The sequence below is a fragment of the Aulonocara sp. 'chitande type north' Nkhata Bay genome, linkage group LG3 (assembly GCF_057382095.1).
Source record: "Aulonocara sp. 'chitande type north' Nkhata Bay isolate Kocher_YH1m ecotype deep benthic linkage group LG3, A_spYH_male_GT1.1, whole genome shotgun sequence".
Classification (NCBI taxonomy): Eukaryota; Metazoa; Chordata; class Actinopteri; order Cichliformes; family Cichlidae; genus Aulonocara; species Aulonocara sp. 'chitande type north' Nkhata Bay.
Genome location: NC_141346.1, coordinates 62,743,477 through 62,769,756, shown reverse-complemented (window position 1 = coordinate 62,769,756; position 26,280 = coordinate 62,743,477). Strand labels below are relative to the sequence as shown.

At 44.7% G+C, this 26,280-nt stretch overlaps 1 protein-coding gene and 1 pseudogene across 2 annotated transcripts in view; one reads left to right on the top strand and one right to left on the bottom strand.

The window, feature by feature from the left end:
* Positions 1 to 26,280, bottom strand: part of LOC147336505 (uncharacterized) — a 462,456-nt gene that overhangs the window by 423,858 nt on the left and 12,318 nt on the right. The gene's annotated exons all lie outside the window — the stretch shown is intronic.
* LOC147336506 (protein NLRC3-like) lies at positions 1,413 to 16,985 on the top strand (annotated as a pseudogene). Its single transcript, XR_015128287.1, has 6 exons — positions 1,413 to 2,335; positions 2,452 to 4,231; positions 5,746 to 5,919; positions 8,621 to 8,797; positions 13,561 to 13,734; positions 15,184 to 16,985. The product of XR_015128287.1 is annotated as a protein NLRC3-like (transcript).

Sequence of the window (26,280 nt, the reverse complement as noted above, 5' to 3'; positions counted from 1 at the left end):
TAATGTAGCCTCTAACTGCAATTGATTTACATGGGACAAACAGATCAAGCACTATGGCTCGTAATACAATTACACCTTACCTGTTTGGACTATATTTTTATATTTCATTTTTACTTGCTGCCAGGAACGTTTGGGGCCTGTTGGGTTGCACCTGCGCTCAGATCACATCACAAAATAAAATGTATAAAATAAAAAATAAAATATAATAAATAACGTGTTAAATGGGTGGAAATCCCTAGATCAATGTTTAAATTAACACTCACGTATTGACTCTGTCGGCTATGTTTTGCCATGCATGCTCCCTTTCTTTGGCAGCTGAGGCTGTGTTACTTTTTTTCTGCAAAATTTGCATGTTATCGGCATATGCTGCCATCAGAATTTCGGCCTCAAGCGCTGTAAAATACATTGGCCGCGCCTTCTTTCCCTCCGTCTCCATGGTGACTCGCTTAATCTGTGCTCCACTAATCAGGGCTTTATGTATCCTCGTGTGCGCGCTTAACTTGGGGTTAAAGCAACTCCGCGTTGATTGAACTACTTGTTATCAGACTTTCTGAAACCGAATATTCCGAGTTGGACAGTTCGGGGTTACTCAACCCTGAGTATCGTTTTTCACTCCGAGTTTTCTAAACCGGCTTCCTGAAATAGAGCCCAGGGCCCTGAAAATAAATGTAAAATTTAAGTAGTAGTCCAAGTATCACCACATCATAAATTAAGTTTTGGTCATCCTGATACCTGCAATTTTGTGGCATCCCTCTTTGATAAATCTTGTGGGTCTGTGACCGGGGAACCCCACAAACGAGTACAGGAGACGTTTCAGTGCAACTGTAACATTCCTGACTGCCCGACAGACGGTAGCCTTGGAAACGTGCTCAGCGTCACCAATATTATACAGAAAGCTCCCGTTTGCAAAAAACCGAAGTGCAATACAAATAATATGTAATGAACTGAGAGCATGTCCGCGATGTGTCACATGCGTAATATATGGCCTGAGGATGTTATTCAAATAACTTATAGATTGTGCTGAGAAACGGTAACGTTCGCACAGAAAATCATCAGGAAATGATATAATGTCCAAACGCGCTCTAATCACTCTCTCCCGGCGGAGAGCTCTGCGGAGAATTTGGGCTTCAACATCTACTGGCTCTTCAAGGAAGGGGCACGCCATGTCCGACACTTCCTACTGTCAGGTTTCCGACAAAGGGGCGGAGACAGTCAGGGTTAGTTGAAGTAAACCTGCTAGGGGGCAGGTTAGCTTCACGGAGTGTGTCGTCATAGTGACTCACTGAGGCTTCATCTGAACTCGCTTTGTGAAACCGAAAACCCAGAGTTTTCGTTAACTTAGGGTATACTTACTCAGTTTTTCCACTAAACCGGCTTCCTGAAACAGGGCCCAGGTCCGGGGAAATATTTACTCAAAGTATACACAAAGTTAACCCAGCTGGTGAATTTAGAGAGAGATTTCTTAGCAAAGAACTGAGATCATGAACACAGGAGGGTCAATGTCCCAGCGACAAACTGCTCCATGCCGCAGCGTTAAATGGTTACCGGTAAGCCCAGGTGAATCAGCAACAGGTGGTGTAATCATCATAGCTGGGTGGACCAAGAGCGAGAGGCCATTACAAGCTCCACCCAGGCAGGCAAAACCATAGCAGGAGAGAGCAAAACATAAAACCTGAAAAGCCATCATGAGCCAGCCAGAGAGACACAGAGTTTATACTAGAAGAGAAACCTGCTCATCTTCATCATGTTTGTTTAAATAGAGAAAATCAGAAGTCTCTGTGTGTCAGACCACGGCTCTACACGGACACTTCTAAGCTGCTTCAGAGTGAACTGACCCAGATAATCTGCACACAGCGGCTGTAAAACAGTGAAAGTCATAACTGTCTCTCTGATGGAAAGCTTTTATTGTGAAGTCAGGAAGTCTGCAGGAAGTGTTGAGTTTGTATTCATCACTCAGTGTTTAATGAGACAGGCAGACAGGAAGAGCAGCTCATTAGTGTTGATGACATCAAAGGAACTGTGAGGAACTGCAGTTTGGTCACATCTGGATGTTTTTCACTGACAGTAAATGTTTTAGTGATGAAGAAATGTGTTCACAGAGAGAGGAAGAGGAGTGGTGTTTGTGAGGAGGAGCAGCTGTCCTGCTGTGCTTTGTGTCAGGACGTCCTGAAGGATCCAGTCTCTACCAGCTGTGGACACTGGTTCTGCAGACAGTGCATCTCCTCATACTGGGACCAGTCTGCTTCATCAGGAGACTCCTCCTGTCCCCAGTGTGGAGAAAGATCCAGAAGCAGAGCTGGACTGCAGACAGCCAGTCAGAGCAGCTGTGTACAAAGTAAGACTGAACATCTGTCTGCTGATGGACTCATTTCTGAAAACTGGACTTCTTGTGTTGTTCAGACATTGAAGAGTTTTCTTTCGCTTTAGTCTCATTGTTTTTCTTTCTTTCAGCAGATGTTGGTCTGCAGGAGGTTTTAGATGAACATAAGATCAGTCTGAGGAGGAGATGTGAACATGTGACTGAAGGAAGTGATGAAACAGGAAGTAGAACCCTCCTCAACAGGATCTACACTGAGCTCTACATCACAGAGGGACAGAGTGAAGAGGTTCATACCCAACATGAGGTGAGGCAGCTGGAGACAGCTTCCAAGATGGACGCCCTCCATGACGCTCCAATCAGGTGCCAGGACATCTTTAAAGCCTTACCTGACCAACAGAGACCCATCAGAGTGGTTCTGACCAACGGCGTGGCTGGTGTTGGAAAAACCTTCTCAGTGCAGAAGTTCACTCTGGACTGGGCAGAGGGCTTGGAGAACCAACATGTCAGTGTGGTGGTTCTGCTTTCATTCAGGGAGCTGAACCTGATCAGAGATGAGCAGTACAGTCTTCTGGAGCTGCTCCATGTTTTCCATCCGACATTACAGAAGGTCACAGCAGAGAAGCTGGCTGTCTCTCAGCTTTTGTTCATCTTTGACGGCCTGGATGAAAGCAGACTTTCATTGGATTTCACCAACAGGAAGCTGCTGTCTAATGTCACACAGAAGTCATCAGTCAGCCAGCTGCTGACAAACCTCATCCAGGGGAATCTGCTTCCCTCGGCTCTCATCTGGATAACTTCCCGACCTGTAGCAGCCAATCAGATCCCTCCTACATGTGTTGACAGGCTAACAGAAGTACGAGGCTTCAATGACGCCCAGAAGGAGGAGTACTTCAGGAGGAGATTCAGTGATGAAGAGCTGTCCAGCAGAATCATCTCCCACATGAAGACATCCAGGAGCCTCCACATCATGTGTAGTATCCCAGTCTTCTGCTGGATCACTGCTACAGTTCTGGAGCACATGTTGACTACAGAGCAGAGAGGAGAGCTGCCCAAGACCCTGACTGACATGTACTCACACTTCCTGCTGGTTCAGACAAAGAGGAAGAAGAACAAGTACCATGAGGGACGTGAGACGAGTCCACAGGAGCTGACGGAGGCTGACAGGGAAGTTCTTCTGAAGCTGGGGAGGCTGGCATTTGAACATCTGGAGAAAGGAAACATCATGTTCTACCAAGAAGACCTGGAGCAGTGTGGTCTGGATGTGACAGAGGCCTCGGTGTACTCAGGAGTTTGTACAGAGATCTTCAAAAGAGAGTGTGTGATCTTCCAGAAACCAGTCTACTGCTTTGTTCATCTGAGCATTCAGGAGTTTCTGGCTGCAGTCTACATGTTCCAATGTCACACCAACAGGAAGACAAAGGTGCTGAAGAACTTCTTTGGGAAAAAATATAAAGAGTCCTCTCTGGATGATTTCCTTAAATGAGTCATGGAGAAATCCCTCCAGAGTAAAAATGGCCAGCTGGACCTGTTTGTTCGCTTCCTTCATGGCCTCTGTCTGGAGTCCAACCAGAGACTCTTAGTAGGTCTGCTGGGTCAGAAAGAGATCAGTCCAGGAACAATCCAGAGAGTCATCAACAACCTGAAGGAGATGAACAGTTATGGAATCTCTCCTGACAGATGCATCAACATCTTCCACTGTCTGATGGAGATGAACGACCTCTCATTATTTCAGGAGATCCAAGAGTTCCTGAAGTCAGAGAAGGAACTCTCTGAGATCCAGTGCTCAGCTCTGGCCTTCATGCTGCAGATGTCAGAGGAGGTTCTGGATGAGTTGGACCTGCAGAAGTACAACACATCAGTGCTGGGACGAAAGAGACTGATTCCAGCTGTGAGGAACTGCAGAAAGGCTGGGTGAGTCCAGATATGATCATTAACATCACTGATCAGTGTAGGTTAGTAGTTTAATTTTGAAAATAAAATCAGATTGTAACCACAAAGTGTTTGTGTCCGTACGCTGCAACCTTCCACACCATTCCTTTATTGTACAGACTCAGCAGCAGCTCCATGGATCCCAAATCCAAGAGTGGAGAACAGATTTGAAGTGTGTCACATCCATGCAGTCACAGCTGTTTCCACCATGTTTCCACTGATATTAATCCTGTTCAATGACACGTTTCATATCAGTGAATATGTTCTTTAGGACATCCACTGACATGTTTAAGTGTCCTGCTGGAAATCACTCAAATCATCCATGAAATCCATGAAAAATCCTTTTAGTGTTTCTAACTTCACCCTCTGTCCTCTCTCTCTCTCTCTCCATCCTCCTCACTGCTTCTTTCACTGATAATCACACAAACATCGTATTCAGCTACAAAATAACACAATAATATCATCTGATGAGCATTATTATAAGAGCAGGATCCATATTTGATATCAGAGTAACACACTGCTTGGTTATGTGCAGTCATCATCAGTGACTGTGGGTCAAACAGAAGCTCTCTGATTGGTTGCTGACCTTGGTCACCTGTCCACTCTCACCTGTTTGTGTTTGCTCTCTCTTTGCTGTCTCCATCCTCTCTCTCCTTTCTCTCCCTCTCTGTCTTTGTACGTCACTCAGGTCCAATGGAAACAGTGACATTTACAAACCAATCAAAGACAAACTGATCCATGTCAGGTTATAACAATGTTCAAAGTGAATACAGGCTGCTGCTGGACACAGACAGGTAACATCATTTTGACTTGCTGTCACCTGGATCTGGACTCATAAACACTGAAGCCCTGAACAGGAATACAAATCATTTTCTGCCAACTAGCGACACACCAGCAGATAATGGCTCAGAAAGCTCAAATGAGCCAATCATTTCTGTGTTTAGTTCCCCTGAAATCAGATCTGATATCAGCAGCTCTGAGTTCATTCATCATTATTGTCCAGTGATGAGATTTCTGCTCCGTTTGGTAACAGTCAGCAGGTTTTTCCTGAGTGTGGACGTGAACAGTCGTACCTGACAGCAGGTAGCAAACAGAGATCATCTTTCCAGCTGGAACTCTTCACTGAGCTGAACTCATTCAAAATGTTATGGAGTCAAAACAGGAAACAGTCCAAATGTGTGTCTTCACTCTGACTCTGGATCAGATCTCAGTGACAGACTGTGGACATTATGGAAGCCTAAATGTGACACCATCTTCCTCCTTCATCTGCAGATTAAAGCCAAACAAAGATTCTCATTAAAAGTCTGCAGGTCTGAGAGAGACTCAATCGTTGTGTCATGTCAAACACAGTAAGAGGAGCTGAAGCACAGATGTGAAGAGCAGATTCATCAGATTATGACCTCACTCTGTTTTGTCTTCATATACATTCAGTCTGTGTTTATAATGCAGATTTTCTGCTTTTATAATAACACATTTTATATTTTCTATCATCACAGACTGACTCACTGTCAACTGTCAGAGACTCACTGTGAAGTTGTGGCCTCAGCTCTGAAGTCCAACCCCTCCCATCTGACAGAGCTGGACATGAGTTGGAAACACCTGCAGGATTCAGGTGTGAAGCTTCTGTGTGCTGGACTGGAGAGTCCAAACTGTCGACTGGAGACTCTGAGGTGAGTTCACTGACTGCAGCTGTTGTTGTTTTTCTATATTTCAGGTCTTTAATGGATGTTTGAAACTTTCTTCAGTTCCTAAATGTTCAGGATGTGTCTGAAGACAAATGTGAAGAAGTTTGAGTGCTTTCAGAAATGTTGTCTTTCCAAACGACTGAACAACAGTTTTTCCTTTTGGCTCCAAACAGAAGTGACAGACTTGAGCAGGGTTCATTTAAAGGCTGACAGAAGTGGAGTGGTGACGGGGAGATGTTTGACAGGACAGTGTTTCAGCCTCCACAGGTTCATGTTGTGCTCCATCAGTCAGTGAAGATGAAGTCAGTGCTGATGAGGCTGTAGAGTGTGTGAGGGATGTGAATGAGGATGATGAAGATCTGATGATAGCAGATAAAACAGGCTGCAGAGACTTTGAGCCATACAGGGCACACAGTGTGTGTACAGAACAGCTGAAATCATTATGGAGGCCTCACTGGAATATGGAAGCATCACAGTACAGCTTCAGTGAAGCTTTAAAGTCTCTGATATGAGATGAGAAATGAAGCAGCCAGAGCTTTTTCATGAGTGGAAATCCACTGTGACTGTGAGCTGCTGCTACAGCCTCCAGATTAGCCAGCAGCTCATCCTGCTCAACATTTTCTCACCAACTTTAATGGAAGTGTGATGTTTTCAGCTGGAGTGATGGTCAGGGTGGCCTCCCTCTCCTCTTCTTCTCCTCTTCCTCTTTCATTTGTAAAGCCACTTCTGCTGCTTTCATTCATTTGGAAGTCCTGTAGCTGAGTTTGGGAGAGACTAACAGCCTCGGCAGCAGAGGGGAGAAAGGCTGTAACACCACCACTTTACTCTGTTCTACCTGTCACATCATTTTATCAGGAAAGAAATATGCTCATGTTTTTACTATGTTTGTCTTGAAGATGTGAGAAGATCACATGGTGCTTTTTATTATTGTGTTGGTTTGTTTCCTGTCTCTTGGATGGAGCCAGCTGTGCGTTGCCCCTGGGCCTGTGGTCAGAGTGTGTGCTGGATAATCTGGCCCAGGATGAGGCCAAACTGACATGGGATGAAATGTCTGTCACATAATTGAGCTTAGTGTAGTTTCATTTCTGCACAATTTAAACGCAACTAAAACTTCCCCTGCCGGTGGCGGACTCCCTCAGGTGTCGGTGCGTTGGTGGTTCTTTGTATCTGGGGGTGGGCGTCCGGGTACACACCGGCTCACTCCTTGGCAGCCGCTTATTGGGGCTCGCTCGGGCCATTTCGGAGGTGAGGTGCCCCCGGCCTCTCGGCCTGGGGCTCGGTCACTCAGGCACAGCTGGCTGCCGGCGGAGCCCACGGGCGCATCACTGCAACTCCCCCTGGCTTCTGCTCCGCGGCTGCTGAATGAGCCCTCATCTGGGACTCTCCTTAGCTCTTACTGGGACAGTGGCGCAGCTGCCCCTCTGTGGGTCTTCCTTGGTCTCTTGTGTTCTGGGGGCCTCTGGATGTCTGGAGTTTTGATCTCCTCCATACCCGCTTGATACCATAAAGGACAGGGCTGTGGCTCCCCACACTCCCTAGCAGATCATTACATGGAGAAACCTTTGGAATGCAAGCATGCTGATCCACACAGGTGTACACATGGGTATTCACAGACGCGGACTAAAGCTTTCTTGGCTGCTGCCTCAAAGCACACTGTGCGCTTTCTATCTTGCGTGCTGAACAATATCGTCTATTATTTAGTAACTATTGATATCTATGACTAGCTAGTTTATTGTGATGGTGCTTTATTTTTTTCTATTATTATGTTGCTCTTTGTTGTTTGCTGTCTCCTCTGTTTGTTTTTTTGTTTTTTTTCTCCATACAGGTGACCCAGGAGGTTTTTTTTGTTGTTTGTTTTTTTTTTTCTCTCTTCCCCCCCTTCTCACCGTCTCTTCTCCCCTTTGGTTTTCTTTCTTTCTCTCCCCCTCTTTCTTTCATTCTTTCCCCCTGTCCTATTAAAAAAAAAAAAAAGATGACAAAGGATGAACTGAAGCTCCGCCATCACGTGATGTCGCATGCTGCTGTTTCTGATGTCACTTAAAAGGAAAAAAAAGAAAACGCAACCAAAACTTTGTTCTGTCGTTTCTATGTTATACTGTAGACTTTCTTTGATACTGTGTCCAAAAGGAGCAGCTTTTACTTTGAAGGGGAGGCGTCTCTGTTTCCTCTTCAGGTTGGATGATGAAAGCAAATGAGTGTGTGATGTTCTTTCAGTGTTGCACTTTGTAGACGCTCCCTGAGCACTGGTCTCACAGCCAGCTGCACATAGAGACCAGTGTTGTTAGTCCAGGTCAGAAGATGACTTGTTGGAATGAAAATGAGCTTGTAGTTTGTCTGCTTTAACAATGTGACTGGAAAAAGGTGTTGGACTTCAAATATGTCCATTTCTTTCACACTTCACCTTTAAAAGTGAAGCCTTGTGGTTCCTGGAAGGAAAAACACGACTTTTTCAAGTCTTTGTCCTGTTTTTATGAGAAATGTACGACTTTAATGTGAAACATTCAGAGTTTTTTCTCTTGTTGTGTTTGTTTGAAGCTGCTTCCTGTTGGCTTCAGCTGTTTGGAGTTTCCATTTTCTAAATTTCTACATTCTGAACCTTCTTCAGCTCTGAACAGATGATGAAACACTGAATGATTTCAAGCTCACACTTTGTCTAATAAACTTACATCTTTCATTCTTTATACAGATTGATGGACTGTGGTTTGTCAGAGATCAGCTGTGATTATCTGGCAGCAGCACTGAAGTCCAACCCCTCCCATCTGAGACAGCTGGACCTGAGCTGCAACAACAAGCTGCAGGATTCAGGAGTGAAGCATCTGTGTGGTTTTCTGGAGAGTCCAGGGTGTGGACTTGAAACTCTGAGGTCAGTCAGCATGTTTTAGTTGTGCTGAGATGAATATGATGTGAAAGTTGTGCTGACACTAAACTGCAGACATCAGGCTGATATTATACTGATCCACACTGAGGATCTTCATGGTAAAGTCTGTTTTCTTCTTCTCTGGTTTAGTCCATTGACTGCAGCAGAACAATGTTCACATTTCAAAGCTTCAAAGAAGAAGAAAAATCCTCTACTGGATAATTCACTGTGAAACTCTCAAACTCTTCATTCCACCTTAAAGTCTGTCTGACACTGAAATCCAAAGCAAAATGTGCGTTTGCTTTACAGACAGCAGTCCAACACAAACATACACACATCATCCAAAACACAGTCCAACATCCAAATCTCCTCCACTGCCAGCATGAATGATGGGAAAGAGAAGGAGGAACACTCTGACCTTCATCTATGGATCATTTTTGCTAACTGTTTATTCAGCTTAGGCTCACAGGGCTGCAGCCTGTGCCCTAGCTGTCACAGAGGCGTGGTCCACCTGCACAGGTGAGCAGTCCATCACAGGGCCAGCAGAGAGAGACAGAGAAGCACTCTCTCACATCCACACCTACAGCCAATTTAGAAGCACCAGTGAACCTAAGAAGCATTTCATTGGACTGTGGGAGAACATCCAACCTCCACAGAAAGGCCAACAAGCTTCAACCTACAACCTTCTTGCTTTAAGGCACTACTGCGAACCACTTTTCCCCATTTCAGCCCAAATCCTGCATCTTCCTGTTTCTGACTCCAGGCCAGCTCCACTAACACTTTCTCATCAGACACTGCCACCTAGTGGAGGAAGTCTTAGTTCCATTTGAAGCTTCAGATTACAGTTAGTTCCTTTACAAAGAGGTGGAGGTGGTGGGGCCACAGCACCATCATCACTGAGTGCCATAGGACACTTAACCTTTGTTTCCATATGCTGGGAACTTCCTGTTGTTCCAAGGAGGACTGGAAAATGTGTGAAAATCTCCCAGTCAGTTCCTCACAGCACACTTCAATCATTTCCCTCCCACAGCATCAGGACCAGGGCTTTTTCTCTCTTTGGTCCCACTAACTCCTCCTTGAATCGCTACCTTATCGTGGTGGAGGGGTTTGTGTGTCCCAGGGATCCCAGGGGCTATGTTGTCTGGGGGCTTTTGCCCCCTGGTAGGGTCTCCCATGGCAAACTGGTCCTGGGTGAGGGACCAGACAAAGAGCGATTCAGAAGACCCCCATGAAAAGAATATCGAGGGAACAGTTTACCCTGCCCGGGATAGGGTTACCGGGGCCCCGCCCTGGAGCCAGGCCCGGGGAGGGGAGGGGAGGGTAACGACAGCGAGACCTGGAGGGGCGTGATTGGGAGGAACGGCCTCCCTGATCTGAACCCGAGCGGTGCTTTGTTATTGGACTTCTGTGCTAATCACAGTTTGGCCATAACGAACACCCTGTTCGAACATAAGAGTGTCCATAAGTGCACGTGGCACCAGGATGCTCTAGGCCGTAGGTCGATGATCGATTTTGTAATCGTATCACCAGACCTGCGACCATATGTTCTGGACACTCGGGTAAAGAGAGGGGCTGAGCTGTCAACTGATCACCACCTGGTGGTGAGTTGGATCAGGTGGCGGGGGAGGACGCTGGACAGACCTGGTGCACCTAAACGCGTAGTGAGGGTGTGCTGGGAACGTCTAGCAGAGGCCCCAGTCCGCGAGATCTTCAACGCACACCTCCGGCAGAGCTTCAACAGCATTCCGAGGGAGACTGGGGACATTGAGTCCGAATGGACCATGTTCAGCGTCTCCATTGCCGAAGCTGCTGCATTGAGCTGCGGCCGCAAGGTGGTTGGTGCCTGCCGTGGTGGTAATCCCCGAACCAAATGGTGGACACCAGAGGTGAAGGGAGCCACCAGGCTGAAGAAGGAGGCCTATCGGGCTTGGTTAGCCTGTGGGACTCCGGAGGCAGCCGACAGGTATCGACAGGCCAAGCGGAATGCGGCTCGGGCAGTGGCTGAAGCAAAAACTCGGGTGTGGGAGGAGTTCGGAGAGGCCATGGAAAAAGACTTTCGGACTGCCTCGAAGAGATTCTGGCAAACCGTCAGGCGTCTCAGGAGGGGAAAGCGGTGCTCTACCTGCACTGTGTATAGTGCTGGCGGAGCGCTGTTGACGTCGACTGAGAAAATTGTCGGGCGGTGGAAGGAATACTTCGAGGACCTCCTTAATCCCACTGACACGTCTTCCGGGGAGGAAGCAGAGTCTGGGGATGAGGGGTGTGACCCACCGATTTCCGGGGGCGAGGTCACTGAGGCAGTTAAACAACTCCTTGGTGGCAGAGCCCCTGGTGTCGATGAGGTCCGCCCCGAGTTCCTGAAGGCTCTGGACGTTGTAGGGCTGTCTTGGTTGACACGTCTCTGCAATGTTGCGTGGAGATCAGGGGCAGTACCTGTGGACTGGCAGACCGGGGTGGTGGTCCCCATCTTCAAGAAGGGGGACCGGAGGGTGTGTTCCAACTACAGGGGGATCACACTCCTCAGCCTCCCCGGGAAAGTCTATGCCAGGGTGCTGGAGAGGAGGGTTCGTCCGCTAGTCGAACCTCGGATACAGGAGGAACAATGCGGTTTTCGTCCTGGTCGCGGAACACTGGACCAGCTCTTTGTCCTCTCGAGGATACTTGAGGGTGCATGGGAGTTTGCCCAACCAGTCTACATGTGTTTTGTGGACCTGGAGAAGGCATTCGACCGTGTCCCTCGGGGCGTCCTGTGGGAGGTGTTGCGCAAGTATGGGGTGTCTGGCCCATTGCTACGGGCCATTCAATCCCTATACAACCGTTGCAAGAGCTTGGTTCGCATTGCCGGCAATAAGTCGGACTCGTTCCCGGTGGGTGATGGGCTCCGCCAAGGCTGCCCTTTGTCTCCGGTTCTGTTCATAATTTTTATGGACAGGATTTCTAGGCGCAGCCAAGTGGCGGAGGGCTTTCGCTTTGGTGGCCTCAGAATCTCATCTCTGATTTTTGCGGATGATGTGGTTCTGTTGGCTTCATCGGGTGAGGGCCTCCAGCTCGCACTGGAGCGGTTCGCAGCCGAGTGTAACGCAGCGGGAATGAGGATCAGCACCTCCAAATCTGAGGCCATGGTTCTCAGCCGGAAAAGGGTGGAGTGCCCACTCCGGGTCGGGGATGAGTTCCTGCCCCAAGTGGAGGAGTTCAAGTATCTCGGGGTCTTGTTCGCGAGTGATGGGAGAAGGGAGCTGGAGATCGACAGACGGATTGGGGCTGCGGCTGCAGTAATGCGGACGCTGCACCGGTCAGTCGTGGTGAAGAGGGAGCTGAGTGTAAAAGCGAAGCTCTCAATTTACCGGTCGATCTACGTCCCTACCCTCACCTATGGCCACGAGCTGTGGGTAGTGACCGAAAGAACGAGATCGCGGATACAAGCGGCGGAAATGAGCTTCCTCCGAAGGGTGGCTGGCCTCTCCCTTAGAGATAGGGTGAGAAGTTCGGCCATCCGGGAGGGGCTTAGAGTAGAGCAGCTGCTGCTCCACATCGAAAGGAGCCAGTTGAGGTGGTTCGGGCATCTGGCAAGGATGCCCCCTGGGCGCCTCCTGGGCGAGGTGTTCCAGGCATGTCCCACCGGGAGGAGGCCCCGGGGCAGACCCAGGACACGCTGGAGAGATTATATCTCTCGGCTGGCCTGGGAACGCCTTGGTATTCCCCCGGACAAGCTGGAGGAGGTGGCTGGGGAGAGGGAGGTCTGGACCTCTTTGCTTAGGCTGCTACCCCCGCGACCCGACCTCGGATAAAGCGGATGAAGATGGATGGATGGATGGATGGTCCCACTAAGAGATTTCCACACAAACACCTCATCAGTGGGACTCTCAGAGCTACCAGCCCTTTGCTACAATCACAAAGCTCTTCATTGAAATCAATGATATCAAAGCTGGAATCAAATGAGTCCAAGTCTTCTGCTGATTCAGCATCACATTCATCTTTGCTCCTTGTTCTGCATCCCCACCATGGACTTCATTCCTTTCCAAGCCAGCCTTGAGTGTCCTTTATTCAGCTCATCCTCTGCTTTACTTTTACACCTGATTTTAGCTGCTTTATCTCTCTTTCAAAAAGTTTCTGTGCCTCAATCTTTTTCTTCTCTCCCTCATAACAAGACAGCTTCTTCTGCCTGAGAACATGTTGGAGTGATTTACTAATCCAGGGCTGCTTATTGGGGAAAATACTTCCTGTTTTCAAAGTAATCCCCATTTTTCCCAGAAAGAAATGTAAGTAGAAATCGATGATCTAAGTGAGAACATGAGCCTTTAAAACGTCCCAGTGGGTGCAGTCAATGCAGTCCCTCAGTCCCAGTATAGAGTCTTTGGTCCAGACTGGAACAACTGTGTGCCCAGTTTGAGCTCTCTTCAGTCCTGTGACCTGACAGACCCAGAGGGGCCATCACATCACATTTAGAAGCTCCCCTAATGGAGCCACAACACATGTCCAATACTTAGTCTGTCTTGTTGGACCAACTGGAAGAAATGATTCAAGGACTTAGTCACAGAACAGAGATTCAAATCTCCAAAATCCAACTGGCTGCATCAGGACATATAGTCTGAAACTCTGCACAGTTTCCTGTTTGAAGCTGCTTCCTGTTGGCTTCAGCTGTTTGGAGTTTCCATTTTCTAAACTTCTACATTCTGAACCTTCTTCAGCTCTGAACAGATGATGAAACACTGAATGATTTCAAGCTCACACTTTGTCTAATAAACTTACATCTTTCATTCTTTATACAGATTGAGGCTCTGTGGTTTGTCAAAGATCAGCTGTGATTATCTGGCAGCAGCACTGAAGTCCAACCCCTCCCATCTGAGAGAGCTGGACCTGTACGGAAACAACCTGAAGGATTCAGATGTGAAGCAGCTGTCTGATCTTCAGCAGAGTCCAGACTACAGACTGGAGACTCTGCTGTAAGTAGAGTGATGGAGTGAGTGGGTGGTGCTGTCAGCAGTATTGTACTAAACACAGTCAGTATGAAACAAAGATCCAGTGTTTCCTGTAAAGCTGCAGCTTCTCAGTGAAGCTGTGAGAGGAGAATGGTGACAGGCTTCAGGATTGGACACAAACACTTCCTGTTTCTGCCTTTTTGTCACGTTTATGGTCACCATAGTAACGGCTGACATGCTCTGATCAAACGCTGTCAACAGCCAATCAGCTCTCTGAACAAAGCAGCACGCAGACCAATGACTGCATTCATTTCCAAGTTTAAAGCAGTGAAGAACACAGTCTGCAGGTGAGGAAGAATTTAGTGAGAGCAGATGTTTGGATGGAATTCCTCCAGTTAACAGCTGGAACCGTCCATCTGGATTGTTGGGCTTGTTGTTGGGGTTCCTACAGAGCTCAGAGTGGACACACCAAGGTTCTTCTAATGACTGAAAGTCCAAACTCAAACTAGGAGGGAAAAACATTTTCATCAACTTCAATAAAAATCCAAAGATTAGAAAAAGTGAAGCAACAATGAGTCCTAGTACAGTCGCAGCACTGAAATCCCTGCAGCTCTTTATACTGGACCAAAAAAGTGGACCACATCAGTCCAGCTCTGAGGTCTTTACACTGGCTGCCTTTCCGTCAGAGGATAGACTTTAAAGTTCTAATGCTGGTCTATAAAGCTCTGAATGGTTTAGGACCAAAATACATCAGTGACCTCCTGACCCAGTATGAACCTTCCAGATCCCTCAGGTCATCTGGATGCGGTCTTTTATCAGTTCCCAGAGTCAGAACCAGACACGGAGAAGCTGCATTCAGCTTTAATGCTCCTTATATCTGGAACAAACTCCCAGAAAGCCTCAGATCAGCTGAAACACTCAGTTTATTTAAATCCAGGTTGAAGACTCACCTATTCTCAGCTGCATTTGAATAAAGCACCAAATCCACACTTTTAAGCTTAAATTTCAAAACTTACATTAACTGATTTTATCTGTTTGATTTTATATACTGTTTTGTTTGTTTGTTTGTTTGTTACGTGGGTTTAGAGCTCTGGGTAGCTCCCCAGCTGGGTCTAGAGAGTATTTTAAATTCAGGCAATTTAAAATAGAAAGTAACTCGTCCACAGAAGGACTGGTAGCTCCCCTTACGATAAGGGTTCAGATCGCGCGAACAGGTGTGAATGTGAATGTGTGTGTTTAGTTAGTTTGTTTGTTTGCTTGTTTTAATCAATTTTAAATCATGCTTTTTATTTGTTTTTGTTTCTAATGTCTCTGTAAAGCACTTTGAATCACCTTGTTGTTGAATTCTGCTATACAAAAAAATTTGCCTTGCCTTGCCTTGCCTTGGATGTGCTGCATCACTGACTGACAGCTGATGAAGAGTCTCTGGAAACACTCGTTTATCTCCTCTGCTCTTCCTTTTTCTCTCTGCAGGTGTTGGCGATGATGGTAAACAGGACAGTGTGTGTGCTGAGAGAGGAGGAGCTGTGTCCTGATGATCCAGAGAGGTTGAAGCAGCAGCAGCTTGTGTGTAGAGACGCTCTGACTGGGCCATGTTACTGGGAGGTGGAGAGGAGAGCTTCATCCAGCAGTGACTGACAGAGGAATGAGAAGAAGTGCAGATGACTGTCAGTGCTGCAGAGTGAACTGCTCTGAGAACAGCTCCACTGTCAGACACAATGTAGAGTCCAGCATCATCCCTGTGTGTCCCTCTGGATCTGACAGAGGATCATCAGTGTATCTGGACTGCTCTGCTGCTGCTCTGTCCTTCTACAGTCTCTGCACAGTCTCTGTCTGACTCTGGCTTCAGACCCTCCTGGATCAAACTCACCTGGAAAGACTTTCAAACATCACTCAATAGATTTGAATACAGAATATATTTGATATATACTGTAGATGTACTGTAGAGTTGCAGTTTGTCACTTGTAAATACAGTCTGTGAGCAGCTGTGAGCTGAAAGATCTTTCTAGAAACACGAAATGTTTTCACTCTTCTGTTGCTTTTTCATATATTTCCACAACATTAATATTGATCCCACCTGTCTCACCTGTTTCATGCTTTTATTCATAATAACAGGACACGTGTGATCTGAGCGCTGCTGTGGTTGCTGTGCTGCACGTCTTCATTTAGATAACAGAGACATCTAGTGGTTCAGAGGGAGAACTGCAGGAGGTGGAGCTGTGTTTTAGCATGGAAAACTTTTTATCTTTTAGGCGCAGATACAAATATGACAAGTATCAGTGTAAGATACAAAAGGTCACATCAGTCAGCAGAGGGAACAGTGATCACACAGCAATGTAAGAATAGAAACATAACAGTGAATCATGACAAGTATACAGATGGAAGCAAACAAACAGGATGTAACACTACATTAAAGCCACAAATGGGAAGAAAATAAAGCCAAAGGAAAATATATTTGATCTCAGGAATCCAAATCAGATGCTTTAGAGCAGGGGTCGGCAACCCTGGGCACGCGTGTCACAGCTGCCACGTGAAGGGTTAACTGATGGCACGACCATAGCTGGACTGGCCATCGGGCATACTGATGGTGATTTTTCATTTTTATGAGCCGATGAGGTTTTTTTACTTTTGTTTTGGTATAAACAATGAAAGGTGGTGGATTGGCCGGATGCTGGTCGATGTGTAAAAATAAGTCAGTTGTTTGGTGGTGGCTATGGTGGAGCTTCCACAGAGGCAACAGGTGAGGCAGGAGGAACAGAGACCTGAGGTGAACTTAACTTCAGGTAAGTTATGACCTGCAGTCTATCTGGGTCAGAAAAACCAAGTTTAGGTGGAGTAATAGTACATTTTTTCCAAATATACTTCAAGGAAAATTCGTCTCCTGAATTTTTTAAATTAGACTTTGAGAAGGGTCTTATCTGAAAGTGTTTGAAGAGCACTATTTGCACTGTGCTGTTTGAAAAGCACTATTTAAAATGGAAGTACACACTCTAACGTGATAAGGACTTTACTGGACTTACCTCGATTTTCAAGTAGGGTGCAAGCTATCTGCATTCGCTCCAGCACAACTGCCTCTGTAGTGGTTGACACCTCACTGACCTCTCCAAAATCAAGGTAGTGTTCTGCAAACTGTGAGATTGATCATAATTAGAATGTAAAGTCTTAATTAGGTAAAGGATAGGATAATTATAATCCACAAAGCTTCAGCCTATTCCTTTTTCAGTTACTGTACTTCTATGTAAAATGATAACTTGTGTTGTTGTTGTTGACCGAAATAAATTTCACTTCACTTAAATTCACTTAAAGTCTTAATTCTAGCTAACAAGAAATGGAATCATTTGAATAAGGGTTACCTTTAACATTAAAACTCCACAACTGCTGGAATCCTGTTGCCTGTCGTGTTGCATAGTCTGTAACTGCCACTCCATGGTGTCTTCATGCCCTCTCATCCTCAGAAAATTCCTAGTTGAACAAAAGTGTTTGTAATGAAACAAGATTTTTTTTTTTTTTTAATCTAAGAATAACACCTCAGTATCATACATACCTCCAGTTGCGCAGAATTTTCCTGTCATAAACACCTTCATTCCCCATGGGGTCTATGAGCAGTATTTTCTGTGCAGAAATGTTGACAATCTGAAGAAAAAGTTAATAAATTAAAAAATTACAATAGTTTGTGCCACTGAAAACGTATTTAAAAAAAACACTTTGTGCAAGAAACTGCTTCACAACAAATTACGCAAATTAATAACTATATGAACACATACCACAAGAATCCAGTGCGTACCAAAGTTCACAGGGCACAGCCACGTCTTCAACTGGGAACTTCATCTGTGGGATTCGAAGTGCAGAGTAATTTGGATTTACTTAGGTACCATGCGTCTTAGGGTGTTTTCAAATATAGTCTTCTTTAAAGGAACCGAACTCTTTCCTCAGCAACAGAAAGGAGTCAACTGTTTGGACCACTTTTGAACTTTCAACATACCTTGTTGAGGCATCTGAACTGCCCAGAAAACAACGAGCTTGCAACTACTGAACAGAGCAGGTTTGCAGCATTCTGCACAAGTATACAAAAATGTTAGAGAACAGTAAATAGGTTTTTTTTTATATCAAAATTAGCAGGCAAAGGACATTTCTTACTTTCCTTTCGTCTCTCAATGACACGGTGCGGGTATGCATCAATGACCTGTTTTGAAAAATCTGAGTTTATACAACAACAGCAACAATTTTTGAAGTAACTGCTTGAGTGCTGTACACAAAAACATCTAAAGGAATATAATTGCTGATAAAGGTTCTTTCTGCATATACTGAAACTGGGTATTATGATGTCACAGATGTCACAACATCTGTGTTGTGGTTGATAACATTTTTTCCTGTTAAAGTGAATGGGTGAGACCTTAGAGTTTTGCAATATAAACCCCCCGACCTACCCGCACATTTTAAACTATTAATGGTCTCTGCACTGCAAATGCTTCAGAAGGAGCAGAACCTCGAAATCAGAATCAATAATGATAAGTTCTCTTACCTCATCAGAAACCACCGTGACCCCTGCAGTGTTCGAAAAGAGGAATCAAATAACTTTTATGTTCCAACAACTGACTCCAGGCGCCCAGTATCCTTTGCACGCCATAGCCTCTTTACTAAAAGAAAAATATGATAAATTAGCTCAGGCATGCATGAGATTTTTAGTGGATAAGCTTGGTAAAGGCCGACGGGCCACAACAGGAAAAAAGTCAATACAATAGGCATGCATTTACACGCAGAGAAATAGGAAAGGTACAGCAGGTGGGCAAAACAGAAAATTACTGACAGGCAGATCCAATTCTAGACTTCTACAAGCTCAGTGCACTTTGCACGTTTCTTTAGATCCAATATGAGTTGAAGACTGCAAAATGCAAACAAAGTCATGCAACAGTCAATCAAGTTGCAACGCCAAACTGGCAACAAATGACCAACGGGTCAAAAAGAGTTGTTCACTATGCCACCTTCATTTTCTTTTTTTTTTTTTTTTTTCTTTTTTTTTTTGTCCCGTTTGGATCTATAACCATCAGAATTGTTGTCTTAAGGCCAAGAAAGATGCCAAGCGGATTTATTTTACCAAGTGGATCATCATGGCCTTGCCATATTGGTCCATTTGATTGACCTTTATTATAATTATGAATTTATTTTATTTTCAGTTGCTACAAACGGGACAGAAATGACTGTGGGATAGGACAGGGGGAAAGAATGAAAGAAAGAGAGGGAGAGAAAGAAAACCAAAGGGGAGACGAGACGGTGAGAAGGGGGGGAAGAGAGAAAAAAAACCAAACTGTTAGGGGTGAACAGTTATCAAACAGTCAGGTGAAGAAATGACACTCAGACAGTTCAACAGTTAACGTGCACGGGTGAGAGCTCAACAAGACTCACACCCCTACACTTGTCTTGCATCTTTATTTATACACTTCAGTATAGTGATGTCACATGGCAAAGTAAAGATAAAACAGGAACTTAGCTGCACGCTCTTCACTCGTGAGGGGAGAACATGCAGTTCCTGTAACTTAATCTAACAATAACAGCTTGTTTTCACAACTCATTGTGGTGTTGTGATGTGACTGTTCAGAGAGTTCATGATAGAAAGACGTTTGCATAAGCAGAAATATTAAACACTTATCAGTATATCACTCAGTTGCATTTCTTTCCGGTCTCAAAATATCTAAATGAAGTGTCAACATCAAAATGAACACTTTGTTCTGCAACACTTTGTTCTGCAAAACACAAGCATGATGATGAGTACATTTTGATACATTCTTACAGTGTATAAAATATGAACACTTTTATAAGCACAAAATAACTTTTTCCTTAACATTCCCTTCTGTTGTTAAGATTTTATACGTGTCACAATACATCTTGTCATCAGCCAGCGGCCACTTGTTGAGAACATTTCCAGTCGCAGCGTCATTATGTATGTGAGTGTTTAAACATTGCTTCGTAGTCTTCCTGAGGAATTCCATCATATGTGATGATGGACATATTTACCATCCTCATAATCATTGCTCTTATGCAGGGTAAGACACATGTGGAGAACATACACAGCAACAAAAGTAATACTGCTATGATAATCAGTCCCTTTATTAATAGAGTAGCCAAGTCAGCCAGTCTCCAGAGCTAGACATAGGCATGTAGTCCTCAAATTGAGCTTTCTGAAGCTTTTTCAAAGTGTTCAAAGCATCCGTCATGTTCTGAGAATGCACGTTGTCCGGTCTTATTGCGTCAATTTCCTCGTTTTGTGCTTTGTTGATTTTTGCTGAGCTGTTCAGGAATAGTCCAAATCTGTAGTCCAAAGTCTCAATCTGCAGCATGTTTTTGCCGGTTCCAACCCATGGGAACAGGGAATGCAGGACCTTCTGTCCTGTGTTCCATAGTTTGAAACTTTTGGGCACATCCATCCCCCAGACTGAGTCGTGTCCCGTCACTGTGGGCGCCTCGCGCTTCTGTCTTGTTGCGTGTGTTTCTGCGGTGATCTTGAAGGTGTGGTCTGAGATCAGTATTGGTGCACACAGGCCGTTGGAGTTTGGTGGGAGCATGAAGTAGGTTTTAGGCCCGCAGGCCCAAGCGGCTCTCTGGACCCAGAAAGTTCCTTTTTTTCAGGGTGAATGTTCCTCCTTTTGTACTTCTGGTGAAATCAAGTGTCTGTGTGCAGTTGTGGTTCCGGCCCAATTTTCTGTTTCCGTCTGAGAAGTTGAAACAGATTGGGTGCTGGGTGTGCGGTGGCAGGGTTATGGCGAATGATTTGGTTCTTGGGTTGCTTGCGTTGATGTTGACCCATTGCTCTTCATTACATGTGTAATTCCAATTTGTCAAGTTGTAGGCACAAGGGGTGTCTTTGTTGTCCTTGGTTCCGTTGCACCATGGGATAGTGTCTGCCTTCCTTGTGCTTTGATCCTTCAGGAATAGTCCTAACGCATACAGGTCTCTCTTTGTGCAACTACCATTGGCTGCTTTGCTGAATATGCACAGGCTTTCATCAGTTTCAGGTGGTGTTCCATATATGGTTGCGTGTATGGCTGTGGTCGGCAGATGTGAGAATTGTCATGTGTCCACTTCTTCTGCAGGTGGTGCTGTTTTTCTTCTTTCTTCTGGGTGAGCACTAGTAAGCTCACTAGGAGTGCGATGCCAGCCACTATGAGGACAAGTTTCTTCATGGTGACCAGGCACACCTAGACTTCTGGTGAGTAGACCGTCAGCGAGAAGACAAAGGGCGGGTTATACCCAATCAGCCCTTTCCTTCACCAACAGATCACCTGGAAGCTAGGGGAACCGGTGTCTAAATGTCTGGATTGTCACTCACTTTTTTACAGTGGCTTTGGTGGATCCAAGATGATCTTTCTGCTATTTTGCAGGCAGTTGGCGTGGTGAGTAGGACTTTGGTATGGGCCCTCCCACCTAGGTGAACTCCAATTTTTCCACTGGAGCACTTTGATCAGGATCCAATCTCCTGGTTGTAACCTGCAAGCCACTGGAGAGATATCACTCGGCAGTTGGTTGTTTAGCACAATCTCTTTATTCTCAAGCAGCTTAGTCATCCACTCTGCTAGGGTGGTTTCTCTTATAGATTTGTTAATAGGCTCACTAGTGAGAGGCAGTGGAAACAGCCTCCCGTGAACGATTTGAAAGGGTGTGAGCTTAGAGAGAACATCTATCATTCCACCCCTTGACAGATGCGTTAAGCCATCTGTCACTAATGCTGCTGTCTTGTGTAGAGATTTTGGCAGTATTGGTTTGCCAATACAGGTCATTAAGTCATTGTCAAAAGTGAATCCGAACAGGTTTTGTGAATCTGGGTGTAATGGCACAGAGAAAAACGCGTTTGAGAGATCTATAACTGAGAACCATTGTTCTTTTGGTGTCACTTGATTTAAAATTGTATGTGGATTTGCTACCACAGGTGGGATTTGTTCTGTTACCTCGTTTATTGCTCTAAGATCATGAACTAGATGATATTTTTCTGTGTTTGCTTTTTTCACTGGGAAAATTGGAGTATTACAGGTTGCTTTTGTTGTCTTCACTAGGATGCCTGCTCTTTCCATATCTGCAATTACTGGCCTGATCCCTGCCTTTGCTTCTGTGGACAAGGGATATTGTGGTTTGACCGGCCTGTAGGTTGTGGTGGTTTTAACTACAACTGGATCTGCTCCTTTAATTAATCCTACGTCTGTTGGTCCGGTTGACCACAGTGTTGTGGACAGTTTTTGTACCTCTGGGTGTGCCTCTAGTGAGAGTGTATATCAGCTGTCATCGTTTTCCATAACATGTAAATCAGTGTTGTCAGTCATGTGGGAAGCGTGTTGGGTGGTGAGTAACCACACTAATGTGTATCTCATACAACCTGTTCTGCGACCCTGTAACCATCCCTCATGTGTCTCTTCAGTCTTCTCATATCTGTCTCTTTCAACTTGGGTAAGAATGTGGCCTAAGTCTTTCCACTCAGTGCTGTCATTACGGGCTACGGACACATGTGGGTTTGGCATTTTGTTTACTCGCTGCACAGCTTCAGCTTGTATTACAGAACAGACTGCATTACCACTTTTGGTGACATAGAGGTTTTGTAAAGTTAACATCTGCGGACCTAGTCTGTGTATGTCTTTGTCATACGGAGGGTCAGGACCTGGGGCCTGTTCTTCGTACGTCGCTTACTACATCCAAGATCAAATGACACATCCAAGACCAAACTATCGCGCTAACCGTGAGCTCGCTAATCCGGTTCCCCGAACACACCTGCTGTTGACGATTAGTACAGCTGGACGCAGTAATGTGACATCACTGGGTGTCGTAAAAGGGGCTACGCATTGATAGTAGAAACATTGATCGGCAACCCGCTGATTGGTCGGCGAAAATGTCGAAGGGGCGTGCTCGGTATTTTCCGGCAGCAGAGCAAGAACTCATGAGTGAGGGATTTCAGGAGTTTCAGAGTTTAATTAAAACGCAAGAGAACACTGCAAAGGCTGCAAAAGCAAGGAGAGAGGGCTGGCAGAAAGTTGCTGACTAATCAAACTCGTAGGTAATTTAATAATAATGATAATAATGGATTGGGTTTATATAGCGCTTTCCAAGGCACCCAAAGCGCTTTACGATACCACTATTCATTCACTCCCACATTCACACACTGGTGGAGGCAGCTACGGTTGTAGCCAGGCTGCCATATCGCGCCATCGGCCCCTCTGGCCAACACCAGTAGGCGGTTGGGTAGATCTATCATATGACACTATATTGTCCAATATCATATGGCATTATATTATATTATATTATAGTATGTTATATTATATCCCCTTTCACATTAGAGCCACAACAGGACCCACAAGAACATGGGAACAAGTAAAAGTGGAATACAGGAGTATTCTACAGAATGGTAATATTTATCACTTAGATTGCTTTTCGTCTCTTGGCAAGGTAATACTGGCCTGTAATACTCTGTTAGTTTGTTCATAACAGCAACCAAGAAAAGGGCAGAGGAAAAAAAGACAGGTGGTGGTCCTGCACCCCCTCGTCAACAAGTTGGTTAAGTAAATAATACCCTCACGGGAATATCGATATCTCTCAATGAGCACACTGTCGCGCTGAGCTAAAGGATCCTGTCTATCCCGCAATATACGCTGAATTCTGAGGACTCTCCTTATCAATCTTGTACCTTCCGCAATGGGTTGGTCGCGTATACGGACAGGACATGGCTGCGACAGGCTTCCCAAATCCACCTTCGCTTTTATAGCCGTGGTCTCTCATCTTGATTACACGAAGTAATTTACAATTACTACTCTGAAATATGAATTACATCTGTAATAATCACATACATGTAATAAAATGTTAATAGTACATTTCCCTTTTTTAGGAAATGACCTGTATGTATCTGTGTGACATCAATAAAAGGATCAAGTGCTGCATTATCTTTAGTTACATTGATGTTATTTATTTATGGTGAAACAGTGGTAAAATATCGCTGTTGCTTTCGTATAAATGAAGCGGACATACCTGAGTGGCCGCGATCTAATCCTGTTTACATAAAGTAAACCTGCTCGGGAGCAGGTTTACGCTTACGGCTCTGTTGCTATGACAGCAAGTCCCGGATGAGCTTCGGGGAACCGAACGATCCAGGATCACGCGAAATCGTCAACAATCTAATCCAGCTAACTTACTTAGCGAGGTACGAAGAACAGGCCCCTGGGCTGGATTTGAATCTCAATGTGTTGTGATAGTCAGTGTAGGGCTGTTTTGTTGAGGTAGCTGGCAAATATTTGCTTGCTAAATGTCGGAGTGGCTCTAACGGAGGCAGATCCAAGGTCCAATAATAGTTTTTGTTTATATATATATATATATATATTTTAAACTTTGCATTGCTCATAGCTCACAGCTCTAAAACTTGGCATTTGTAAATCATATGCCTAATCACTATGTGTCACTATGATCCACAAGTATGGTCACAAAATTGTTTCCAAACCAACAAAATAATCAAAAAAACATACATGAGTCAGGACACAAAAAGAAAAAGAAAAAGAAAAAATGCTGCCAGAAACAAAGCAGAAGTGTGAGGGAAAAACTGAGCTTACAGACAGCTGCATGTGTTGGCTTTTAATAGCGTGCAGCCTCTGCTCTAAAAAAAACAAATGAAAGAAAAAATAAAAGAAAAATGTGTAACATGCTCATCAACTTAGCGGTGTCCACATATTTAATTCAGCTTCTCAATCCTGTAGGTTTAGCTATTATCTACAGGGTTTGGCTTATTAGTTGTTATTATAGATGTGCTCTATATCTCAGTAATATTTATCTAGGATAAATGACAGGTTTTCAAGCAGGTTAAGTGCCTCTATGCACCTAATTGGTTTAGATATTGCCTTTATTTTCTTCATCTCATATGTCATTATACTGAGTTTGAGCAAACCTTGAGCTTGATGCAGACTACTTCATAACAATTGTCCATCTCACATCATACTGACTAGGATACTTCTTGTTATTAATATTATATCATTATTAATATTATCTTTTTTTCCTTCTATATAATGACAATAGTATATTACAATATTTTATTAGTGTATATCACTATACTACTGCTGAGCCAATTTAATAGTTAGGATCATCTTACTCAGCAAACAGATAATTTAGAATTCATCCAATCTGTACAAATTTGCTTTTTCTCTGAACAGGTTTGTGCCTACTTTTTAGACTGGTCTTCTGTTTGCCTCATCTCAGATCCAACCTTCAGTCACATTCATTCTCTCTGTTGCATGTCGAACCAAGTAATTTATTATTATATATTTTATATTTTATTTTGTATCCATCAAGGGCTTCGGGTGATGTGCAGTTTCACCCTTTCCCAAGCTGGAGACATTTACCTTTTCACACACTTTCCTTGGCTGAACAATGACACAGCCTTAATGTACCTTATACATCTCTCTATTTTATTTAAAAGGTTTTTATGTGAATTATTTCCTTTTATTTATTTTATACATTCTGGGCATGGTCGTCATGCCAACTATGTTTCATTATTTAGTTCTGTTTGGAGGGTCTCTTTTAAAATAGTTACTGCAGAGGGACTGCATTTTCCCTCCCACGCAGGGCAGTTTAATTTCTTTCGGTTCCTCCATCTATTTGCACTAATTTGACCGGCGCCGGGACGATTTTTCTCTAACCACTGCTTGTCAGCAGTAAGTTTTGTAGATTTATTACCCATTTTTTTTTCTTAGTTTACAGATATATTACGTTCTCACACACACACACACACACACACCCGTGGCGCTTTTCTCTGGCACGAGGAAATGGGAGTGGCTATTGACACAGCCTTCTACCCTCAAGTTAATCCTTGAGGGCAGTGTCAATTTTATGTGTTGAAGCACAACCTTTTTCCCGTTTCCACCAGCACGTGAGCGACCAACGGTAAACAATTCGGTGGAGTAGTTCAGTTTTTCTAATAACTGTGAAATCAACTTACTCCACCAACAAAACAGTAAACAACAGTTCATACGCGTATTGAGTATTATTCTGGGCAACTCTGTGCCTTCCTACATTGCTTGCTCCGAGCCCTTTTTCAGGCGAGCCAGTAACCTCTACCAGTCCTGTTTCAGACGAGAATGTTACTAACAGGTGTGGCCACGTAAACTTCTACCAGTCCTTTTTCAGACGAGAATGTTACTTAACCTGTATATTTTATGTACAGACCACAGGTTGCCTCAGTCGTTTTTTCACAAGGTGTGTTGAGTGTAAAATATTCACCTCAGTGGATTGTCGCCGGTCTGACGTCCGCCATCAACCCCCACCGTCGTGGACCTGTATAAGACGCTGGCCACGACCCGAATTCACGTCCCTGGACTTTATCCTTTGCGAGAAAGGAGCTGTATGCAGGCTTCAGAGCAGGTTTTTCACGACGTCGGGACTTGATGAGGGCGTTCGGCACGAAGGACCAATTAATTGTTAGGGGTGAACAGTTATCAAACAGTCAGGTGAAGAAATGACACTCAGACAGTTCAACAGTTAACGTGCACGGGTGAGAGCTCAACAAGACTCACACCCCTACACTTGTCTTGCATCTTTATTTATACACTTCAGTAT